The sequence below is a fragment of the Cavia porcellus genome, unplaced genomic scaffold, assembly GCF_034190915.1.
Source record: "Cavia porcellus strain 051 isolate PalLab524CR breed Dunkin Hartley unplaced genomic scaffold, mCavPor4.1 scaffold_13, whole genome shotgun sequence".
NCBI classification, from domain to species: Eukaryota; Metazoa; Chordata; class Mammalia; order Rodentia; family Caviidae; genus Cavia; species Cavia porcellus.
The window spans coordinates 55,769,581-55,789,327 of record NW_026947496.1 but is presented as its reverse complement, the minus strand read 5'-3'; the positions used below and the strand labels follow the sequence as shown (position 1 = coordinate 55,789,327).

The 19,747-nt window shown below is 39.1% G+C and overlaps 1 non-coding gene across 1 annotated transcript; it reads left to right on the top strand.

Annotated features, from left to right (window-relative positions):
* Window positions 1-19,339: 19,339 nt before the first annotated feature.
* LOC111757913 (U6 spliceosomal RNA) lies at window positions 19,340-19,441 on the top strand. The gene has a single exon (XR_002792163.1). It is a non-coding gene; the product is annotated as a U6 spliceosomal RNA (small nuclear RNA).
* The last annotated feature ends 306 nt before the right edge of the window (window positions 19,442-19,747 follow it).

Sequence of the window (19,747 nt, the reverse complement as noted above, 5' to 3'; positions counted from 1 at the left end):
TTAAATACAAGTGTAACAAAATATTATAGGATCTATATGATGAAAATCACAAAATTCTGATTAAAGAAAGCAAATAAAATCAAAATATATAGATATACATACCATATTCATCAATTGTCAGATTCAGCATGTTAAAGAGAGCACTTTTCTCAAAACTGACCTATAAACTTAACCACATTTCTAAAAAATTTTCAGTAAATGTTTTGCAAACATGCAAAATTATTCAATAAAATTTAGATATAGAAAAACGAATTTATATAGAAAATCAAAAAATTTAGATTAGCTAAAGCAAAGTTAAAAATTTTTTTACAAGAATGAGACAAGGAGAGGGGCAGGGAATGCGGCTCAGTGGCACAGTACCTTCCTGGCAAGTACAAGGTCCTGAGTTTGATTTCCAGTTCCAGAAAAAAAAAGAATGAGCTGGGGTAAAATGGTGACACAGAAACTGGTAGCAAAACACAGCCTCTCTGAGACCTGGAATCAAGACATCTGGAAATCTTGAAAAGAACAAATGAAGTAAAAATCTCCAGAAATTAACAGGGAGCTGACAGGAAAACTAGAAACTATAGAGAACCTGATGAATGGAGCACAGTACATAGAAAAGAATGAAGCAGTCTAGAAAGCTGACTCCAGCTCTTGTCTATGGAAACAGGGTAAACCTGGAGAGCATCGGCAGCTCCAGGGACACACAACAGACCAGGAGAGCAGTGCTAGCCTAAGGAAATCCAATGACTATTGTAAATTAAGATGATATAGCCCCACGAAAAGCCCATGACTATTGTAAACTAAGATATAGCACGGGTTTACTCTGAAATTGACTGCTTCCATGTGGCAGGCTAGAGTTGGAGAAAACATGCAAAACAGCACCCATCCCGTGTAAGCAGGCTTTGTTAGGAGCCATGCTGAGAAGGGGTTAATTAGTTAAGACTGAGCCAAAGAACAGCTACACTTCAGGGTCTCTGGTGTCACCTCACTACAGGGACTAGATAAAAGATTGCCACACAGAAGCCATGGAGAGAGTGCAGGTTAAATTCAGAACACACTGAAAAGTTTAAGCTTAGACTATAAAGGATATGGGTCACTGCTGTCTGTGGTAAGAAGCCAGGCCAATCAGGTATGGCTCTCAGAAAGGGCTGGATCTGAAAGTGCTGGTATTAAGTCCAGCAGTCTGCTGGAATTCCCACCGTGCTGCCCACATGTAGCACAGAGCTCAGTGATCTGTTTGCCTTCCCCGTGTATTGTGAGCAGGGACGTGTACTGTGGCCTGGACGGTAGTCACAGCTGGGATGTGCAGGGAGACGGGCCTCTGGAGCGGGGACAGGTATTCCTCACAAACCCACAGGCTATGAATCTAGGTGGAGAAAGCACTCAGAAAAACATAGAAACTAGAAGTTGCCAAAGTGAATACAGCCCTAGAGCAGAAACTTTTGACTGACTATACCAAGCTGGAGAGACCAGGCGAGAGTCAATATTCACATACAAAATAGTGTGGAAACAAAATGGGTCTTAACAGTCAGCCATTACCCTTCCACATACCTGGTAAATTGCAATTCCACAGACCCTGGAAAGAAACCAGTCATTCATTCAAAACCATGGAGGAATTTTTTTAACTCATTGCTTTTTTTTTTTTTTTTTCTTCATTGGCTTTTCTAGGGGGAAGTGTTTTTTTTCTTATCTTTTCTTTTGTTTTTCTTTTTTTTCTTTATTTTGATCTCTAACTTTTCTTTTTCTTTTTTCTTTATTGTTTTATTCAGTTCTATTGATTTAATTTTACTTTTATCCAATTCTATTCATTTTATTTTAATAGAATGTTTTATCTCACTTTTCTCTCCTTTCCCATTTTCCTTTATTTATCAACTTTTAATTTCTTCATTCTCCCATACTCCAGTCCCTCCACATTTCTAGTTTTAATATTAAAGTTTATCAACTTTAGATATTTAATTAACTCTACATTATTGTTGTTCCATTCCTTTCTTTTGTTAGTGGTGGTATAGTTTTGTGTTTAGTATGTTTTTACTGTATGTCAATATTTGCCTTGTCAAGAGACAAGAAACTGGGATGGAAAAGAGAAAAGAAGAAAGGAAAAAAATATATATATATAAAATAGTTAAGACCGTTATACTACTAATTTCTTTTAGTTCATTGAAAAGAAAGGCTTGGGCTGGGGGTTTAGCTCAGTGGCATGAGTGCCTGCTTGGCAAACGCAAGGTCGTGAGTTCAATCCCCAGTACCAAAAGAAAAAGAAGAAGAAGAAAAGAAAGGTTTGTGCTAATATTGTTCAGACAATTAAATGCCGATATCTTGTACTCTGTGTAACTAATTTAAAGGTAATAGTACACAATATATTAACCATTTTTATTTTCTATTATCTTGTTTTGAAATCTTGCTTTACTTTTTCATTTTAAAATAAAAAAGTATTTGCTTTGTCTTTGTGTCTGCATTATAATGATATAGAATTTTTCCTGTGGTTAAGGGTGGTACAGTGGTAACTTTTAATGAGTCTTATGTCAATATTCAGTTGGTCTCTTACTCAGTTATTGCTGATTTTGTTGATAATATGATGGTGGCATGGCTGTCACTCTGAGCTGGTTTTCTCTGTATGTCTATATCCGGTCTGTCATGTCATTAGTAACCCTGTGGTTGGTGTCCAGAGATCTAGGAAGTAGGCAATTATCCTGTAACCTCCCCTTCCAAGTATGGTAAACAGAGTTGGATGGTTCTTGGGACAGAAGCAAAGCTTATGATCAGCCACACCCAGAGTGCATAACTGAAAAAGCAGACACTTACTAAGAAGATCTCAGTACTAACAACATGGATTTCTACTGTAATTGACCATAAACCTCAGTGCATGCACACACACAAATGCTATAGAAACCTGAACAGACAAGGCAAAGAAAAAAAATGCCTTCAAAAATTCCCAATTCTCCTAAAACTGATCTACGGACAATGACTGAGAGGAAATTAAAAGATGAACAGTTGAATATATAAAATGGTAAAAGAGAAAACAAAAAAGCATAGGTTGCTCAGCAAGATCAAAGATTATATAACTAAACTGATAATGAACTTGATAAACAAAATAATAGGTGAGCTTATAAAAGACACTAATAAAAAAAAGCTACCTGAGTTAAATAAAACAATACAAAATATGAATGATCAGTTGAGCAAAGAATTAGTGTCCATGAAAAGGTACTAAACATAAATCTAGGAGGTAAAATATTCTGTTGAAAATATGAGTACCAGAAGTGACCAGTGTAAGGACAGAGTGTCAGAACTAGAAGATGGAGCCAATGCAAACGGCCAGGTACTCAGACATACCTTAGAAATAGTAAGGTAGCATGAAAAATTGATCCAAAAACTGCTCGATTATGCAAAAACATAAGATTAACTTAAATTAGTAAAAAAAAAATCAAAAGACAGCATAGTTGGCATAAAAACTGCTTAAAGCAGTAATAGCAAAAAAGTTCTTAAATGGGGCAATAATTTAACCTACAGATAAGTGACACATATAGAACCCCAAATAGCCACAATCAGAAAAGAATTTTCCCATGATACATCATAGTTAAAATCCCAGAAGTCCAACACAAGAAAAGATCTTTAAAACAGTTAGACAAAAACAACAAATCACTTATAAAGGTAAACTCATTAGAATTACAGTAACAACGCAAATGCCCATCAACTGAGGAATGGATAAAAAATGTGGTATTTTCATACAGTGCAGTACTACTCAGCTATACAGAAGGATCAAATCAATGCTTTTATAGGTAAATAGATGCAACTTCACATTATATCATAAGCGAAATAAATCAAACTCACATGCAAATACTGTATTGTTTCCCTGGTATAAGAAACTAAAAGACTAAATAAGGGCCAAAATCTATAATAAATAATGTGAAAGAGAAAGAAACTGCTCAAAGGGGGAAAATAACTTGGATAGGTAAAAGGAGAAAAGAAGGAAGGGAAAAAGAAAAAGATATAGGTGTGTGTGTGTGTGTGTGTGTGTGTGTGTGTCCATATATGTAGTATAATCATCTTAGCTATTTTACTTATATACATATGAATATTAACTCTTCTAATAGAATTAGTAGTATATTTTAGCTAAGATGATTATACTACTAATTCTATTAGAACAGTTAATACTCATGTGATTAGATCAATTTAACATGTTTATATCTGGTAATCTAAGCAATTTATTTGAAGTTAACAATATGCAATATAACAACCACTTTAAATTCCTACCATCTTGGGCTGGGGTTTTAGCTCAGCGGCATAAGTGCCTGCCTTGCAAGCAGGCAGTCGTGAGTTCAATCCCTGGTACTGATAAAAACAAACAAACAAAAAAAAACTATAACAAATTCCTACCATCTTGTTTTGAAAGCCTATATTTATTATTTTGGGAGTTTTTTGTTATCGTTTGTGTCTATTGCGTTTTGTTTTTCTTTTCTGTAAATTTTTTTCTCTTTAAAATAAAATATTTTTTAAAAAAGAATTATCAGACAATTTCTGAACACAAACCATCAAGGTCAGGAGACTTGGTGTGAAATGTTTCAAGCTCTAAAAGAAAATAACATCTAGCCCAGATTGTTATATCCTACAAAACTGTCTTTCAAACTTGATGGAGAAAGAAGGTCCTCCCTTAACACAACCTAAAAAATCCATGACCATCAAATCAGCACTCCAAAAACTCCTTAAGGATCATCTAGAAAGAGACAATGACACCAACAATACCAAACAGTCTGGTGAAATATGAGTAGGAAAAGAAGTTAGAGTATCATTATTTGCAAATGACATAATCTTCCACACAGAAGATCCCAAAAAAGTCCACCCAAAAACTCCTAAAATTAATAACCAAATTCAGTATTGTAGCAGGATATAAAATAATCATAAAAATAGCACTCTGGCACACCAACAATAAATTCACTGAAAAAGATTAGGAAAACAAGATCATTCACAAAAGTATCAAGAAAAATTAAGTACTTAAGACTTACCCTGGCCAAGAAAGTGAAATGCCTCTAAAACAAAGCTACTGAAGTCCACTGAAAAAGAAAACTGAAGAGAACATCAGGAAATAGAAAGACATTCCCTGTTCCAGGATACGCACGATTGTCAGAATGGCCTTGCTTCCAAAACTGATATACAGATTTAATGCAGTTCCAATGTAAATACCAATAGCATTCCTCACAGAACTAGAGAAAACAATACTAAAATTCATATGGAACCCAAAGAGACCCAGAATCACAAAATCAATTCTAGGCAACAAAATCCAAGCAAGAGACACCACAATCTCAGACTTCAAGCTACAGTGATTAAAAACAACATGGTATTGATACAAAAAGAGACATGTAGGTCAATGGAACAGGACAGGAATACAAAAAAGAACCCCAGGCACATTCAGCTATCTGATCTTTGACAAAAAGGCCAAAAACATATGCTGGAGGAAAGATAGCCTTTTTAATAAATGGTGTTGGGAAAACTAGATATTCATAAGCAGAAGATTGACTATATACCCACATCTCACCATGTACTAAACTAAAATCAAAATGGATTAAAGAATTAAATGTTAAACCAGAAACACTTAAGCTGCTGGAAGACACGCAGAAGATTAAATCTAGACCCATATCTCTGACCATGTACTACACTAAAATTAAAATATGTTAAAAACTGAAATGTTTAAAAAATAACCCATAGAAGATAAAGTAGATTAAACTCTTGAAGACATAAGCTTAGTGTTGTAATCAAAGACTTCGAGAAGAAGAAAACAATACAAGACATACATAGTATTATTATGGTCACCCAAGGAGTCAAATATAAACAAAGTGCAGGAAATCTGTCCATACACTAAACACCTAGAGAATCCAGCTGAAGGCCTGGATCCCATGGTAACATCCTGCATGAATTCAGCTGAAGACCTAGAGCCCGTGACAATGACTCATGCACATTTATTTATTTCATGGCTCTGCACTGGGAAGGCCCAAAGATCAGTGGGAGAGCTAGAAAGTCTATGTCAGTGGGGTGAAGTCTATGTCTGTGCCAGTATGTTGAAGGTTCTGCACTGTAGCCAAGAAACAATGCTCAAAATAAGGACCAGGGCTCTCCCTGAAAAGTACCACAGCCATCCTTTGTGACAACAAGGTCCCAAGCTTCTCTGATAATGAGAACATCTGAGTTCGTATCAGGAAGCCTGCGTGACAAGCTTCTCCTGTAGATTGAATAGCACACATCTTCCCTCCAGAGGCAGGAGGCAATGCTCAATATTAGGATCAAAGCTCCCCCAAAATGACCTATAGCAATTCTCAGTAACAAGGTCCTGAGCTCCTCTGATGATAACATCTGAGCTCATATCAGGGAAGCCAGCATGACAAGCTTCTCTTCTTCTCCTCCTCCTCCTCCTCCTCTTCCTTCAACAGCTCCAAAAGAACCAACATCTCCAAACAACAACAATACTATCTTCCTCTCCAAATCTTTTTATGCTTGCAACAATCCTCTAGTGGGCCATCTACATTCAGCAACATAGTGATTCAATTCAGATGGTGTTTAAGGTGAGCAGTACTTTTCAATCCATCACACATAGATAATGACTTTTTAGACAGAATTTTTTCACAAGAAATAGCACAAAGATTCAAAACATGGGATCATGTCAAATTAAAAAGTGTGTCTGCGCAACAAAAGAAACAGTCCACAGAATAAAGAGACAACCTACAGAACAGGAAAATATTTTTTCCAGCTATTCCTCAGAGGACTAATATTTAGAACATATAAAAGTCTCAAAGAAATCAGACCCCCAAAAATAAAAGACCAAGTCAAAAAATGAGCAACTGAAATAAAAGAATTACAAATGACCAATAAATATAATGAAAAAGTGTCCAGCATCTCTGCCTATTAGAAAAATGCAAATTAAAACAATATTGAGATTTCAATCTTACTCCCAAAAGAATGGCTACCATTAAGAAACCAAATGTAATAATGCCACCAAGTCTGAGGTGGAAAAAGGAACTGTTTTACATTATTGGTGAGAAACTAGTACAATCACTATGAAACTCAATATGGAGATTCCTCAAAAAATTAAAAGAAATTCCTTTCTACTCAGCTGTTCCCCTTCTAGATATTGTCCCCAAAGAGTTAATGACATCATACTACAATAATACATGCATACCTACATTTATAGCAGCAACACATAATAGCTTGACATGGCCAATATGTCTATCAACAGACCTAAAAATGCAGTATTTATATATAATGGAATAGTACTTTGTCATAAAGAGGATACACTCAAGTCATTTGTAGGCATATAAATGCATGGGACCAGAAAGTTAAGTGAAATAAATTAGACACATTAGCATAACTATCACATGGCTTCTTTTATATGATAAGCTCAAAATATAAATATAGGACAAATAAAAGAAAGGTAAGTCAGCAGCACAGCACAGGATGGCAATGCCACAGGAAGAATCAGGCAGCAGCCCAGCATGGCACACACCACAGGCAGGATCAGAGATGTGGAAAAGTCTGAAGCAGCTGTGGGAATATCAGCCAGCAGGTAGTGAGTGAGCTGACTGATGCTGTGCTCTGGCTCACAGTCATAGGGAACAGAAGTGAGTGGGCAGAGCTGCCATGTTATTTCAAAGGGATTGGGGTGAATTCCAGTAGCAGGACAGTCCAGGTCGCTTCACTGTGACTGTCCCAGAGAGGAATGAGGGAGGAGCCATCCAGCGCAGTAGACTGCTGGCAGGGGGGAGCAGGGTAGGGGGAATTCTGCTGAGAGGTAGGAGCTGGGACCAGCGAGACTCCACTCTGGTGGCCACCGAAAGCTAGTCTTACCCCTAAATATGAAGGAATGGAAGCATGCCTCTCCTGAGACCAGCAGACCAGCTTTGGCCCAGCAGCGTAAGCAGGGAAGCAGTGTAGGCCTGCAGTAGGACAAAGGCACTCCTCCCACCCAGCGACCAGCATGTAAGAGGAGCCAGTGGTGTGGACAGAGAAAGCCGTGCAAGGTCCGGAATGAGCCAACTGTACAAGGTCTGGAGAAAGCCCAGGACTTCCCTACCTGACGGCACCACGGTAACTAGGACAGCACCGCACATACGATCACAGTAAGGAGAAATGGGCATCTAGTGTTGTCTACACACAACCAGTCCCAGCCCCCACACCCAGAGGCCAAGATCATCCCACACTTAGCATAAATCCTACTGCAGCCTTGGAGGAATTACACAGAACATTTCTGGATCTGACTTGGACACTGCCACAGAAGTGTGGATATCAGAGGAATTTTATTATTTTTTTTCTTTAGCTGTGTTTATTTGATTAGCTTTTGTTTTCCTATCTGAATAGGTCTCTCTCTTTCTCTCTCTCTCTCTCTCTCTCTCTCTCTCTCTCTCTCTCTCTCTCTCTCTCTCTGTTTCTTGCCTTTCCTTTTTTTGGTATTAATCTTCTTTCACTTTCCTCAACTAATCTCTCTTGATCTTATGTTTTCATGTGAGTAAACACTGACCCTTCTCATTCTGGTTACTTCAATATTCTTTTGTTTTCTCTTTTATTCATTCCCTGCTGTGTTCTCCAGTTTCCCAAATCTTGCGTGATCAGCCTTTGCCCTCCGGCCTTACTTCCACTCTATTTGTCTTTGTTCCTCTCTCTATCTTGTCCCCATCCCCCTTAAATCCTCACCCCATATAGGGTAAAGTCACTCTCATAAGGGGAAAAACACTTCACACAAGTTCCTGGTATATGTTGGACTGCATTAAATAACTGTAGAGCTTGCTCCTATGGTTAAAGATGTCAGGTACCACAATTTGTCAGTAGCTAGGCTGTGCTTGATGCTATTATTATTGCTAATGTACTACCATAGCCAGGATGTCATAACTGTTATAATCATTTTTTTGCCCTTGTACAACACTGTGATTGTGGGCTTGAGAGGCTGTGGGGAAAAAGAAACCATTCTCCACTACTGGTAAGACAGTAGACTGGTACAATCACTGTGGAAATCAGCGTGCAGATTCCTCAAAAAACTAGAATTATAGGTCCCATTTGATGCAGCTATTCTGCTTCTAGGTATCTTCCTACAAGAATATAAAAACATCATACCACAGGAATTACATATTTACATATGTAAACAGTGGGCGCTATTAACAGTGTCCATGTTTATGGTGGCACTGTTTATAATAACTAAATCTTGGAAACATCCCAAATACCCAGTGGTTGAGGGATGGATAAAAAAGATGCAGGTTTTTTTTTTTATACAATGGGGTACTGCTTAGCAACAAAGAAGGGTAAACTTAAGTCATTTCTGGGTAAATGGATGCACACTGAGACAATACTCTTAAGTGAAATAAATCAGACTCACATGTGTAAATATTGTATTATCTCCTCTGGTGTGAAAACCTAAAACAGTAAATAGGACCAAAATGTACAATAGACATTGTGAAATAGGAAGAAATTGTTCAAAAGGGAAGAGGAATTATGGAGGTGAAAGGGTGAAAGGAAGTATTATAGATTAAAAACTGGTGTCAACACCAGCAGAATTAAGTCACCATGGTGCTGCGCATCGATGTTCCACCTGAGGAAAGTTGCCGGCATAAACAGAGATGTGCAAAAGGAGAAAGGAGGCGTTGAGGTGTAGAGGATGGTGGGTTCTCCTACATGTTGCTGTTTTAGACCTTGGTTCTCCTGGGGAAGCTCTGGTCCTTGCGTCAAGCACTGCTTTCTGGCTCCAGGATTGCTTGGTCTTCAGGATGAACTCATCACGCCGGCTTCCTGGCATGTACTCCTGTGCTTATCCTCAGAGGAGCTCGGGACCTCCATGTCGCTGAGGATGGCTGTGGTGCTTTCAGGACAGCCCTGGTCTTTGTTGTGAGTGTGACTTCTCAGCTCCAGCATAGAACCCTCAACCTATCAACAAGCTCCTTCACCCTGCTGGCATAGACTTTCTAGATTCCACCACTGACCTTTGGGTCTTTCCAGCACAGATCCATAAAAGAGACTGGCATGAGTCCTTCTTGTGGACCTCCAGCTGGACTCGTGGGAGGCATTGTCATGAGCTCTCGGTCTTCATTTGGACTCATGCAGGACATTGCTATGGCCCTTGGCTGAATATTCTATTTCTCTGGTGTTGTGGATAGATTTCCTACAGTTTCTTGTGTGAACTCTGGGTGACCATCATAAACTAATATTATAAATTCCATGTCCTGATTCTAATTGTTCTCCTCATAACCCCTGACTACAACAGGAAAAAAAAGCAAAAAAAATTAAAAGGGGCCAAGGATTTAGCTCAGTGGCATAAATACCTGCCCAGCAAGTGCAAGGTTACCAAAATAAACAAATAAAAATAAAAAAGGATAAAATGGAAACAACGCTTGGTAAATAGGGAGGGGAAGAGGGGTTGAAGGGAGGGGATAAGATTGAGAAAAAAGAGGAATCAAAATACATTATGTACGGATACAAATTCCTTATGATGAATATGATTATTACGTATTTCTAAACTGTACCAATAATCAATCAAATTTTTAATTTTTTAATAAAAAAATAATAGAACATAAGAAATAGATCTTTTCAATAGGAAACTGGACCAGGAGATGGAGAAAGGGGTAGAGAGGGAAGGGGATGTAAAAAGAATTAATATTTGTTAATGTACTTGTATGAACTCTGTAAGAGGAATGTAATCACTATGTTCCACAAGCATTTAAGAATAAAAATAAAAATCTTAGAAAATAAAAATAAACAGCAACAAGCAAAGACTGAGAAGGATGTACAAAAAATAGATCACTCAAGCATTTCCAGAAAAAATGTGAACAACTACCATAAAGCCCAAACAATTGTATCCTTAGGCATTTATCCCAGCAAAGCCACAATTTATGCAAAGACCTGTACATAACCAAAATCAGCTTTTTGTAGCAGATTTATTTGTAACAGCCAAAAACTAAAAATAACCTAGATATTTTTAAAACAATGAATGATTAAATAAATTGTGTTACACCCACATTACAGAATACTACTCAGCAATAAGAAAGAACAAACTATTGATAGGCTTGGTAATTTGCAAACATCCATAGAGTTATGATGTGAAAAAAGGTAAGACGAGGCAAGCATGGTGGCACGCACATCTGTAATCCCAGAACTCTGGGAGGCTGCTGGGGCCAGAGGATTGCAATTTTGAGCCCTGCCTGGGTAACTTAGTGACTTTCAAGACTCTGTCTCAAAAAAAAAAAAAAAAAAAAATTTAAAAGGGGATGTACTCAGGGAGGCCCTAGGTTCAATCCCTAAAATGGAAGGACAAAATAATGTCACCAAAAGATCATATATGGTGTGATTCCATTTATATGATGTTCTTGAAATGACAAAATTAGAGACTAAACAGACACACATATACAACTGAGTACGAATAAAGCGGGACTATCTGAATAAGATCAGTAAACTGCATCAGTCGCAATGTCCTGGTTGTGATACTGTTTTATAGTTTTGCAAAACGTCATTTAGGAGGGAAACTGGGTAAAAAGTACAGAGGATCTTCCTATGCTACTTAAAATTTATCTTGACTCTATAAGCATTACAAAATCAGTTTCCTTTAAAGAGGAAAAGCTGGAATTTCATTTTTCATTTAAATGGGCTTGTGAGTTGGGATTTTGTTTTGCCTCAGCTATTGTCATGAATATACCCTGGGTAAGAGGTGGAGCACAGCCCGTCACTACACATGTTTCCAGGGCTGCAGTCAAGGTCATCCTAGTGAAGGTCAACAGCTGACCAATGCCCAGAGTCCTGTGAGCCCGCCCAGGCCACATCAGCAGAGTCAAATGCCACATGATCCCAGATGCACAAGCATAGAGGCTTATCAAATCTCTGCAGTTGTTTGGTACACACTATTATCTTGGCAATAGAGAGCTGACAGAATGTTCAAGTCTCAAAAACGAGCACAACAAAGGTAATTTCACACATGCAGGCAGATCAGTGTCATCAGACTCCCCTAGAAAGATACAGCAGTTTTATGATGTTCTGTATTTGAGATTTTTGGCTCAAGTACAGGCTTAAAAGTCCTAGGATACTTTTCCTTTAATTATCCCTGTATCCTGTGCTGATTCCTTAGCAAAAGCCATCAGAAGACCTTGACTACACAATAAAAGTATAGGACCCTAAAGGAAAACCAGAGTACAAGAAATAGAAAGGACATGAGCCATCAGTCAAGGACAGTGGCAGCTGTCCTCTGCTAGGACAAACTACTAGTGTTTACTTACACTAGGGTGATAATCAGCTTCTAAAATAGATTTTAGAATCTACAATTCCCACCTTGATCATGCTAGGGGACAATGATTTAAGTAGAGCACCTTGAGAGCTGACATGAGGAAATGGTTAATAATAATTATTAGGGTCCTGAAATCACACTGTGTGGATTTGAATTCAGCTTTTTTGCAAAGTTGCAATATTTCTTACATGGGGCAAGTAAATAATTTGGAAAATCCCACAATCTATATTCAGATATTTAAAACATTTAATGCATATTGCCATATTAAAAGCTTCACAAAACTTAAGTACCAAAGCTCGTTTACATCAGATTAACCCAGCGCATCCTTTGGGGTTGTTAGAACAGCAAAGTGGCTTGAGGCAGACCCTGCTCGTGTCCTGACTCGACCACCCCACTACCTGTGTGACCCTGAGTAGCTTATGTAACCTCCTGTGCCTCATTTGTAATAGTAACTGCATGTAAAGCACTGAGCATAACGTCTGCAGCATGACAATTTCCCAGGAAATGTGATCCATTATTAACTCTAAAATTCTTTGTATCAATAAAGAAGCTTCTGGCTTTATCATCCCTCCTGATGGAAGAAGGCAAAATTTACAACATTTGACCTGTGCATTTTAACAACAGGAAAGGCCGTATGTCAAACTTCATTTCTCAGCCATTGTGGGGAAATAACTAAAGAGCCATCATAAATCCCTAAATCTTGATTTAACTGCTGCGGTGACTGATCCTTTGACACCCACCATCCCACTTTGCTGTTGTAAATGTCTCATTCCTTTCAAGGTTTCAAAATGGTGCTTTATGGCTGTTCCTTCATTGATCACATGGCTTATTGACACGCCACAGCTGGGCCAACTGAGTCTTTCAGCACCATAGTGCTGTGCTCCCCTCCGTTTCTAGGAGCTTTGATTAATAGTCCATGGCCAAGACAGCCACGTGGCCTCCTCACATCGGACCACAGGAATTAGATTAAAGGAAGGTTCCTAATGTAGTGGGTTAAAGAAGCCATTTTTCATTGCTGGGGCCAAAACAGGTTTTATGGCCTCAGTTTATCCCATAATTCATCAAAATCCAGCAGGAGTAAAATCCTCCTGAAAGCTATTGATCAATGAAGGTGGAGGCATCACAGCCAACGACTGATGATGTGGGGAATCTACGGAGCTATAGTGGACACTCAGTCCCATCAGGAATAGTCCTCTGTTGTTTAAGTGCGCAGAGGCTCAAAGGTGCTTAAAGGCAGGGATATAACACTAGGTCCTCCACCTCAAAGCCAGGCAGCATCTACATTCAATCCCCAGGGATTTGCCTATTTTGGACATGTCACACGAATCGAATCACATAATACATTGCCCTTAAAAAATATATGGTCTCTTGCATCTGAGCACTCACAAATCCTGCGAGAACTGCCAATCTGCTTTAACTAAAGGTCACAAACTCTCCACCCACAGCCTGGAAGGTGTTGAGCTCTTAGCTAGTCCACAGAATGCTTCTCTTTTCATGGAGTTCCTCTCATGTAGCATGATATTTTTAAGATATTGTACATCCAAGTTGTGGCATACAGCACCACTGTATTTCTTTTTATGGCTAAATCATATTCCAAGGTAAAGACAACCACGTTTGGTTTATCCATTCATTGGTTGATGTATACTTGGTTTTTTTTCCTACATTTTGGCAATTGTGAATAGTATTGCTGTGAAAACATGTGTATAAAGTTTTTAATACATGTTTCCAGTTCTCCTGGGTATATGGCAGGGAGCAGAATAGGTTCCGGTGCTTGGCTTTGTGTTTTCTGATGAGCCTGCACCACTTTTCACTCTCAAAAGCAGCATGTGAAGCTCCAATTTCTCAGCACCCGCCCAGCACTTGCCATTGTTTGTCATTTTCATTACAGCTCTCCTATCGGATATAAAAGGTGCCTGTATTGGCCAGTTTTCCACTGCTGGCCACAGTACCTGACAGCCATAACTTAAAAGAGGAGAGATGAGATATTTATTTGGCTAACAGGGCTTCAGAGGATTCAGTCCATAGTGCACTAGTTCGAAGGGAGAGACCTCATGCTGTAAGGACCAGCAAGAAACGAATACCAGCGAGGAAGGGGCCAGGCTACTGATCCAAAGGCCATGCCGCCATGACCCACCATGACACATCCAGAAAAGTGCTTTACTAAATCCTCCATGCTGAACCCAAGCCAACTAAGCTAATAATTAAGCTTAACTGTCATAGTAGCTTATTGTGATTTTGATTTCTTAAGTATCTTCTTATGTGCTTATTTTTTTAAAAAATAACTACTCAAATCATTTCTGTTTTTTTAAACTGAGTTTTTGTTTTACAGTCAGTCGTTATAATGAGTTTTTTATATATCCTGGATACTAGACCCTTATCAGATACATGATTTGTGAATACTTTCTCCCATTCTGTGAATTATCTTTTCACATTCTTGATAATATTCTTTAAAATGCAATTTTTAAAATTTTGACAAAGTTCAATTCAACTAATTTTTCTTTAGTTTCTTTTGTTTTGTTTGATTTTTAATTTTACAGAGAATAAAACTCAACCATGAAAACAGAATAAAGCCAATCAAAACAAAGCAGTGAAACTGGTACATAACTTCAAAACAGGTCGACAGGTCATCAACAGTGACTATCAAAATATATCTTGTTATCTTCACAATAGTTGTCCATTTCCTCAGACAGAGTAAAATCAAATAAAACAAAGCAGAATTAAAACAGAGCATTGACTAAAAGAAAACAATAAATAGGAACAAAACAGTGAGAATAATACTGGATTTCAAAAACAAGACAGAAGGAACTCCCCCATATTTGATGTATTGCATGCTGTCATCCTCCTAGTAGATGCTCAGACTACCAACCTTAGTCCTACAAAGTCAGTCAAACAATACAAGCACCTACTTGTTTTTGTACCTCGGTTGCTATCAACTCAGTCTGTCCTCCAAACCAGCCCATTGCTTATGTGGGGTGGGGGATGCTAGTCTTGATTCTCAGCCCATGCCAGTGGGCTGTGGGCTCTTGGGAAAGGCAATCTGGCTTCTCTCTTCCTGGGCTCCACCTGGTTATAGGAAGATTAAAGTAGCTTCTTGATGTGCTTGTGCTTTTGGACAGGATTCCTTTTAAGTGATAAAGCCACAGAAAAGATAAGAAATTTTAAACCACTCACCAATCTTACAAAGCTTGCCATTCCCATTTGCTTTTACTAAAGGTTTCTAATTTTCCAACCCTCATATCTTTTAGTTGGCCCACAAACTGGCTTGCTTCCATAGCACCAAGTTTTAAAACTCTAAACTTTGAAGAACTGGCCATGCCTAACCAGTTCTCATTCTACAGGAATCAGGCAGTAGCTGCTACTTTAGCTGACTTCAAGATAAATCACGGATTCATCCCTCAGGCTCTGCGGAGGACTGGTTCCAGGACATCCCCACCCCACCCCACCCCACAAGGATACTAAAGTGCTTAGGTGCCCAACTCCCTGATGCAAGGTGGCACAGAATTTGCATATGACCTGCACTCATCCTTCCATATACCTGAAACCATCTCTCAATTACTTGTAACACCTAATGCAATATGAATGCTATGTAAACAGTTGTGAATCTATATTGTTTAAAGGGAAATGACGAACAAAAAGTCTACATATTTTCGACACAGACGTAATTTTATTTTTTAATTTTTTTAATCTGCAGTTGGTTGAATCTGCAACTAAGAAAGCACAGGATGGGCCTGAACAGTATGATTATTTTCATTATTAGTAGCTACAGTAGAGCTTTAAAAGCCCATATCTCTTCTCCATATCCTTAAAATAAATCATTTCTTTATAGTAAATTGAATTTGTTGCTTATAACCGGAACATTCTCCATAAGATACATTGGGGATATTTTTTCCTCCTAGCAGAATTTCAAGAAGATATAAGATGAGAGGAGGAGACTCCACGAGGCTGTTCCTTTTAACAGTGGTCTCTTCTGAGCGGAGCAGTGCCCTGCTCCTTTTGGTCTCATCCTGCTCTGGGCTGGACAAAGTGTGACTCTCCAGACCAAACAGAAACTGCTGTCAGGGACAGTTTCTACCCCTTGTCCTGGCCCTGCCTTAAAAATCACATCAAACTAAGGAGCCTTATTTTTAACACACATATACTGGCTGCTCTGCCACTATTCTGAATCACAAATTACAAAAATCTTGACCCAAAGCAATCCAGGCGAAACAGGGCATCTTCAGAATCCTATATTCAAACTATGGGTCACAGAGGTACACACGGACCCACAAGTGCCAAAGACACAAATGAACTCTTTCAGGCTTCAGCCACACCTTGTGTTTGCATCTCTCTGCATATCTTGTTAGTCTTTCTGCATGTGAGTGGTCACAGAGACGCGGTATATGACAGTCGCCAGAGTTGCATCCTTTTATTCCTAGACAGAGACAACCCTATTTTTTTCTCCCCAGGTCTTGAGAAAGCCCAAAGAAAGACTGATTGAACCATGCTGGGTAACATGTTCATTCATGGACAAATCACAGCAAATCACAGCAGGGAATGGGATATCATGAATGGGATATCATGACCTACATGGGTCAGATACCTACCATTCAAACAGTAACTGGTCAGACAGACATGGCTCTGTCCCTCAGATTAAATGGTGAAGAGGAGGAAAGAAGAGACCACCATGTGCTGCCACTAAAGGTTTGTAGACCCTACCATGATGTAAATTAACCTAATACCTAAGAAACGTGTCAGGAATGAATAAAAACAAGACGGTGAAAGGTTCTTGCCCTAGTATAAATTACTAGGCAGTGGTCTAACGTGGCGGAAGGCCAAAGTGCGAACGCTTACCACTTCCTGCTTCTTCTTCAGGCCTAATTGCAACTGCACTTCCTGTTTGCAGGAACAGAGAATTCCATTCGGTTCCTCACACATCATCAATACCTCCCCATGCGCCAGGTCAATCAGAGTCATGTGACCCTCTGCCTCTGTGTCTGGTTGAAGGAGACAGCCCAGCTGCCCTGGGTTGTGTGCTCCTTTCCACAACCTCAACTCAATAAATCTGTTAATTTTGTACTTTTGCTTCTCTATTGCACCAGAATATTCTAACGGACAGTAGTTCAGGTTACAAAACACATGAAAAAAATGATCAAGCAATCAAACTTAAGATAACGATGTGCATTATATTAAATTGTTAATTTCCTTATTTTTAAATTCAGTATCACTTCTATCTTTTGTTTTTAAAATAAAAGAACAAGATGGTAAAGGAAATATTAAAAAATGTTTATCTGATACTTGCTTTGTTTCTAGTACGCCATTCACTTTTTAAAGTTTCTCATGGTCTTACAGCGTATTCTTTTCCTTACTTTACAAATGAGGAAACTGAGTTTGAGAAGAAGTACCAAGTTAACTGTCCAAGTTTCCTGGATTAACAAGTGGCTTCGTTTCCCCTCTGAAGAATGGCAAATTCCCTCTTTATCCCACACTTCCATGTTGCTGTGCTTGGGGGTTTCCAGCATTTCTGCCCTCCACACACATCCTTAGGAAGACAAAGATTTGGAAAGAGCTAGCACTCAGACCCCAAACCTTCTGTGTTACTCAGCTTCCCATTACTGCACCAAATACCTGATTTAAATCAACTTTTTTAAAAAAGGTTTATTTTGACTCAAACTTTTGGAAGTTTCAGTCCCTGACTGATTGCTTGGCCCTGTTATTTTGAGCCTGTGAAAGCGCGTCTGGGTAGGAGAATGTGACAGAAGCTGTACACCTTGGCAGCCGGAATTTTAAAAAGAGGAGACAAGACACCTGGCTTCCCACTTTTTTATGCCCTTCCAGGGCACGCCCTCAATGACCCATGACCTCCATTAGGCTCCACCTTTTAAAATCTTCCAATAGTGCCATACTGGAGAACTAAGCCTTTAATACATGGGTCTTTGTGGGACATTCCAGGTCAAAACTATGGCACCCTCCTCATGAGCCTCTAAATCTATGATGGAAATAGCCATCTTACCATTTAGTTTGACTAACCTGAACTGGCCTTGAACAACGAAGACAGGAGACTTATGCCCTCTGTTCAAATGGGAAAAAGATACTGTGATCATTAGCTATGTCAGTTACAGTCACAACACAAGGAATTTACTGTGAGTGCTCTGTGCCTGGTAATTTTATTCTCCAATTACCAGGCAAGAGAATATCAACTCTTGATTTTTTCGACTTCCTTACAGTCTACTTTTAATTTTCTGTCTCTACCCAACTTTCCTTTCAACATGCTGTAGAATAACAATGCTTTGTTTCCTAGCATCCTTCTGGTCTCTGGAACGTTGCCTTGGTGGGAATAACATTTATTTACATACCTTTACTAGACTCTTGTCTTTGGTATCAGAGTCTCGTGGCCACTCTGTTTCTCTTACGCAAGTGAAGGTCTTACATTATTCTGTGGACCCTTGCTCCTGAACAGCTCAGAGTATGAATCTGAAGCCCCCAGCCTCTTCCTTATTTATCCTGGCTTTCAGAAGAAAAGGGTTTTTGCCTCTCCATTACCATAGTCACCCACAACCCATGCAATATAGATAATCACATATAAGTAATTCACATAAAAAGAGAGTATATTACCACTGCATACACACATAGCTATAAAGATCCTGGGTGAAAGTGTAGATATGTGCACACACTACACACACACACACACACACACACACACACACACATACAGCACCTGACTTTTCTCTTCCTTAACCCTCCAGTGTAGTGCCATAAACTTTAACCATTCTAGGTTATGTGTGGAAAGGGAAAGAAAGAGAGCTTCTAAGTTTATACATCCAACTCCAGGGCATCAGCGAGGAGTGGGTGAAAAAACATTGACGTGTCTATGGAGTGGGACACTACACAGCCACGGTCGTTAAACAAGGCAGGCACTGGCTCTGTATGCCCCAGAAGGGAAATATCACTGTGTCACATTTATTAAGCAAGCAAAGCATGTCAGTGTGTGAAAAACTGTTCAAATGAGGGTGTTCAAAGGTACTGGGTGGATGCAAACACAAATATCCCCTGGCAGAAAGCACAGCAAACGTGTGTGAATGATTCCACTTTTGTTAAAATAATAATGTGGCTAGCATGTATGTTTAAAAATACATTCAGGTGCTCGCTTCAGCAGCACATATACCAAAATTGGAATGATACAGAGATTAGCATGCCCTGTGCAGGGATGACACAGAAATTCAGGAAGCGTTCCATATTTTGAAAGGTAAGGCCTTCCTGGCTGATCCATCTGCATCTGTGGCCGCTGCCCCTGTCACTGCAGCCATCACTGCTGCTCCTGCTGATGCAGCCGCCCCAGCCAACGTTGAAACGGAGGAAGAGTCAGAGGAATCAAATGAGGATATGGGATTTGGTCTCTTTGACTGATCACCAAAAAGCAAACTACCCAGTGTGCACAATTCTCTTTAGTTAAAAAAATTACATTTAGAAGAATATACTCCATACTATACAGTCATTTCCCACGGGAAATGGAATGATGAGGGACATTTAACTTTGAGGTTATATATT